Raw genomic sequence first — 6865 nt, 5'->3', positions numbered from 1 at the left:
TGCGTGCACACACGCTCACACACACACCCATATGTGCACACACACATGCACATGAATACGTGCACACGCACATGCATGCTCATACGGGAGCACACACACACACATACGTGCACACATGCACAAACACACGCACACACACTTGCGCGCACACACACACATGTGCACGCACACACACACACTTGTGGTCGCACACACACACATACATATGTGCACGCGTGCGTGCACACACACACACACACACACACACACACACACACACACACACACACACACACAAACACACACACACACTTGCGCGTGCCCAAACACACACATACATGCACGCACACACACACACACACACACACACACACACACACAAGTGCGCACACACACACACACACACACATGCGCACACACAAATATAGATATATAGATGTGTAGATATATAGAGATACAGATATATAGGTATACTTATTTGACTATTATTGTTTTATCCTTCTTTGATTTGTGTCTTAACTGCATTTGTAAATATGCACTGTAATAACTGAATAGGCTTTTTTAAATTGAGTGCATTTATTTACTTTTGAATGATCATTTTATTCTGAAACAATGTTTGCCCCAGGAATTTCTCACTTGGGAAATACCTATACAAATATGTGCCATTTCCAAAGGAATGAGTTGCCCCATGAACAAAGGTTATTTATAATGTTATCAGTGAATAATTTAATGCCAACTTAAGTACTTTGTGCTTAGTATTACATTCCCTGTTTGACACTGTAATACATTGCTGACTTTATATTAAATTGAAAACAAGTGTCTTATATTTCTGAAAGGGGATAAGAATGTACTTACTACCAGTTCCCTACTCCATATTCTGTGCCTAAGCCAAATCAGTCTTCTAACCCCATGTTGCACTTCATGCAAGATAAAAAGTACCAATATTTGAGCAGCTGAGACCAGCAGCTTCTTACATGCTGCCTACTTCATAAGAGGTGGATTGTTGTGCCACTGTGGCTAATTGCATTGATGCTTTGTTGCACACTAAAAGACTTAATTCTTAAACTCTCAGCTAATGCTACAACATGTCTCTTCTTTGCACAATGCATCCTAACATGAACTATTTTTTTTTCTTTATATCAAAACCTGAATGTAACAATAAATTATTTTTTGTTTTTCCTTTCATCACACCATCCTACCTGTGCTTAGTGCCCCACTGCTTAGACTTTTAAATATATTTAAAAATGTTAAATGCTAAATATTGAGTATATCAAGTTGTAGTTGCCAAGGTTTAGTAAGCATCAGAACATTGTACTTTATTACCTACTCTAAAGAAATAAATTTCTAGAATAAATAGCAGATGTAATCACTTCTATAAAGAATTTATAAATTTGAAAAATGAAGATGCGTTCATGATATATATGTCATCAATTTTAATATAAAACACTTTATTACTGCATTTTTATGAGCAGATTAGTTTTGATTGTAGTACACATTCTCACTTACTTGTAAAGTACTTACACATCTGTTCTGTGTAACTTGTGAACAAATCAGCCTTTGAGTGAAGCAATGGAAACTATTGCTAGTTTAAGAAAATTGTATGGATTGCATTAAGTATAATAAATGGAGGACCTCTTGTCAGTCATTTCAAATCATGCATAAAGAGGCAGCAGTAAAGTCCGGCACCCCCTTTTAAAAGTAAACATTAGGACTTACATTGCCTTTTACTTAAATAAATTTTAAATAATGTGTCAAAATGTTATGGATATTTTTTCTTCGTGAATAAAACAATGCACAAAACAGTTCTTGTTACCGTACTTCTCAGATGCTGAAGTCATTGGTATGCAATAAAACATGTAGCTATATTCTAATTAAATTAAAACATTGGTTTAATACAATGGGCCAAATTCATGAATGTCTGCACTACATGTACAGTAAGTGACATGATCTGTATTCAGGAGCATCCTTACCACATTTGTTGTGCTGTTTATGCACTCAGAAAAATTATACTAAGTGCACCATATTATACACTTTATGGTAACCTTTATGAATCCCCCTCAATATTTAAGGCTGAAAGAAAATCAGTACAAAACTAAAATTAGGAGAAAGAACATCTTGTCATCAACCTCACTTCCCAGCCTACTTATTCATCTCACATGAATGCTTTACCTGTAACCCAATCTATTTCTTCAAACCGAACCTGCTCCCAACCCAACCCACCCTGTACTCCCCTCTTAAAAGTGGTACCAGAAAATCACTACTCTCACACAACCCAAGCAACCCTTGCCCAATACACTGCCTCACTCTTCTACTTCACCACATCTCTCTCTCACTAGCCGGCGACATCCACCCCAACCCCGGACCCATCTCTAACATTAGTCTCACCAAACCCTCCACTCAACCCACAAACTCAAAGTCCATTCGCCTCACAACACTTAATGCATGATGCCTAAAAAACAAAATCCCTAACCTCCAATCCTGGCTCTCCCATAACCACCCTGACATTACCACTGTTTCTGAAATCTGGCTGAAAAACCTATATAAAAGATAGCGAAATCCTGCCACCAGGTTTCCAAATCATTCGCAATGACAGAGCCCACAAAAAAGGAAGTGGTGTAGCAATAATCTACCCCACTTCCCATACCATAACTCCCCACTCCAATAAAATACCAACCTTTGCCAATGCTGAAATTATAATAGGTTTACTAAAAATAAACAACCACAAGTCTATATGTATCACTGCCCTCTATATTCCCCCTGGTGATAATATCAAAACTCTTGAAAACACCCTGTTCCGGTTCTTCTCCAATATAAAAAAATGAAACCTATACACTCAGTGATACCAACATCAACTGGAATACTATTAACTCTGAAGCGCTGTCCCACACAATCAACCTGTACAACTTCTCCCAACTAATACAATCTCTGACCAGACCAAATAAAGGTGGTACCTCTCTTACCATCATTGACTGGATCCTAACAACTCACCCAAACCTTATCACTAAAGCCAGAACATTACCTGATCCTCTCAGTGATCACTTACCAGCCTTTGCTGACCACCTCCCATCTCCACTGCATAAATAACACTACTACATCCAAACCTGCAACCTCTTCTCTTTCAACCCTCTAACTTTCTCTGAATGCTTAAACCATACCGACTGGTCCCCTCTAAAAACCCTTCCTCTAGATGATGCTGTTTCCTACTTTAACCACTTATTCCTAAGCCTTCTCAATCAGCAAGCTCCCCTCTTGAACCAAACTCATCAAAACCAGTCCATGCCCATGGTTATCAAAAGATACTAAACTAGCCTTGCACCCAAGGGACAAAAAATGGAAACAATATAAAAAACATAAAAACCCTAACACCCTCCTAGAGTATAAGCAACTATGAAACTCTGCAAAAAAACTAATAATTAGGACCGCAAAGCCCACTACTCCAAACTCCAGTCCTTGCACTCAACAAATCCTAAAAAAATTCTGGGACTCCATCTCAACCATGCTGCATCCTGGCAATAAAGAAAACCCCTGCCCAGACCCCAACCTCTCCAACCTTGAAAGAGCCAGCCAGTTCAGCTCATTCTTCATAGACTGCATAGCTAAACTATCAGCCTTCTTCCCACTCCTTCCTCCACCACCACCCCCTCCTGACCCAACCACCACCCCAACCATCAACCTTCCTCCACATCCTTCTGCCTCAAGCCCATCCCCAAAAGCACTATAAAAAGACTTCTTCTCAACTCAATCCCTGTTGCAATGCACCCGACAACCTTCCATCCACCTTCCTCAAAAAATCTGCAGACAGCATTGTCGATCCCATCTCTATTCTTATAAATAGTTCCATACAAGAATCATATGTCCCTTTTATCTGGTGCCATGCTTACATCATCCCCCTCCACAAAGGTGGCAAAAATACTGATACTACCAACTTCAGGCCTATTGCCATCCTTTCCCCTCTTTCTAAAATACTAGAGAAAACAATGCAAGCACAACTCATGGCACACCCAACACTAAACAATCCCCTGTCCCCTACCCAACACGGCTCCCGCCCTGGCCACAGCACCATGACTGCCTTTCTTTTCTTTCTTGTAACCATAAACCTCGAGCACGACTCAGGCAAGTTCGTATCCGCACTATTCCTAGATCTGTCAATAGTGTATGACATCATCTCACACACCCTACTTATATCCCAACTCTCCACCCTACACCACACTCCCAACACTATTGTCTGGATTTCCAGCTACTTGTCCAACTGCCAATAAGCTGTCCAATGGAAAACTTCAACATTCCCCTTCCTTCCCACACCCACAGGTGTCCCACAAGGTTCTTTTCTTGGCCCTCTTCTCTTCAACCTATTCATTAACAACTTTCCCCAATCCATCCCAAACTCCTCTATCATCCAATATGCAGATGGCTCAATAATCATCTGCTCACCCTTCTCCTCTTCTGAGCTCCTAGCAAAAACCCAACTAGCCTTCCCCAAAACAGAAACCTGGATGCAGTCTAACTATCTCACAATAAATGCAAATAAAACCAAACTAATGCCCCCCCCCCTACCAAATCCACATTCACCATACACAGCCGAAACAACACCCTCTTTGAAATTGTTCCCAACACCAAGCTTCTTGGCATCATTATTGATGAAGAACTAAAATGTGACACCCTCATCCACTCTACAATCAAGAAAATCCACCAAACGTTAGGTCTCCACTACATACACAACCGCTTCCTAAGCCCTTCTACCCATCAAACTCTTGAATCCACCCTCCTACTCCCCTCCCCTAGGTATGGTGCCCTCTTTTCACCAATCTCCATCTTAGCCTTCAGTCCAAACTTGAATCCTGTTACCGCAAAATCTACAAATCTGCAACCAATTCAAAAAACTCATCCCACCACTGCCACTCCCTCCTCACCCTCAACTGGCTTGAACTACCCAACTACCTCAGTTACCTACAGCTCACCATTGCCCACAAGCTCATCTTTATACCTGCCAACTGCCCAACTCTTGCTACTTCCTTAAAACTTTACATTCCCAACTGCTCACTCAGATCCAAAATACAAAATCTCCTTCAGGTCCACAAACCTGCATGACCTCCTGGCCATTTACTGCTGTCCCACTCCTTAGCTAAACAGTGGAACTCTTTCCCCACACACCTACGCAACATACCTAACCATACAAATTTCAAATCTCAGCTACTCTCTCATCTTTCTTCCAAATGGGAATGCCCTTGCCATGCTCCAACTTAACCCCCCCCCATTCCACCTTGCACTGACTCATCTAGCTACCTCTACTATTACCTCATCCCACCCAAAACAATCCCTCCACTACTAAAAACTAATTTTCTCTCTAATATCTATTGTACTATACTCTCTAATCTCAAATATACTATTACCCTCTACATGCATAATATTTTCCTAACCTACAGCTATATATTTTGAAATGTTAAACCTACAATTGAGTTTATAACAAAAATATTCACTTTATGTAAATGTTGACATTTCTGTATTGAATTATGTCTTTTTATTTTTGTAACATTGTGACAAGCCAATCACAGATATCATGGAGCTTATCTGTAAATGTTTACTTAGCTGTATGAACTATGTCCTTTTGTAACATGTGAAATGTAACTTGCAATTATTGTAGAGCTTTTCTCCCTGGGCCTCCACTGAAAACAGGCTCTTCTTGGTCCAGTGGACTTCCCCAGTCATCAAACTTAAATAAATAAATAAAAATAAATAAATAAAGAAGGAGGGAGCTATGGTTGTGTTGTCTATTCACTCAGAATGGTGTACACGTAAAGTATACATAATACAGGCATTCATGAACCAAGTCCATATCTTCCTCACAGATATTTGCAGTATTGCTTCATTTATAGAAAACAAAGGTATACTACTGCTTTGATAACACCCAGCTCAAGGGAATAATATATAAACACAGTTAAATAGCTGGTGTGGGTCAGATTAAAGCAATTATTTTCAGTCAACTCAGGCAGATAAGACTGAAAAATATGCCAGCAATATTGCTTCTTAAAATGAATAGTTGATCGCTATTGAATATGTAATAATATCAGTACCTTGTGCAAATGAAGCCGCTCCTGGGCAAAACCATTCTTATATCATCCCTTCAGTTCGAAATATACCAGGACAATGTCCACTGTCTCGGAGCCGTAAACATAGAGTACAAAAACGGCCCTTGAACCCAAACAGTGTTCACTTCTCTGAGTCCAGTTTTCCTTAGTGAGTTTATGTTAGCTAAGATAAGTAGCGTATGCAAATACAGACGCCAATACCTCAGTCATCAAACAGCCACCAATTAATCAGCCATCAGTTATAATGTTGCCAATGAAAAAGTCAAGCTGGTAGCAAAGGTAGAGGCAAAAACTTTAGTTAGCGTCACAGAAAACCTCGTCGGTGTCACAAAACCTCGTCAGCTTCACCAGTTTCCTCTCTCCTAGTACTCCGTAATCCTTCTTTCATACGGCTCTGGGCATTCACTCCTCACAGTGGACAAATACACAATATGACAACTAAATAGTTCTGGAACAGAATGGTAATTATTTCTCTGGAAATTCTCCACTATTCATTCAAGCAAATAATTCCAAAATGTACTGAAATGAATTCCGTTGAAACGGTTGAAGAAAAAGTATAAAATATTTATTGCGATATCACATAAAGTAGGCGAGCGCTTTCACTAAAATAGCTTCCTCGGGCCGTTACAATTGCTAAGTAATTGGCCTTTATATAACTTTAGATTTCAAAATAAATTACATGTCATTTCCTCTGATGTCATCCTACTTAATATACAATGATTTCATTTGGTTGGCTTTGTTAAGCGTATTGTAATAGCGCATTCAATACAGATCAAATCTAAAATTATTTACTTACATGT

Source organism: Protopterus annectens, chromosome 2.part2 (genome assembly GCF_019279795.1).
Source record: "Protopterus annectens isolate FY-2018-M chromosome 2.part2, PAN1.0, whole genome shotgun sequence".
NCBI lineage: Eukaryota > Metazoa > Chordata > Ceratodontiformes > Protopteridae > Protopterus > Protopterus annectens.
Note: the sequence above shows the minus strand (reverse complement) of the source record.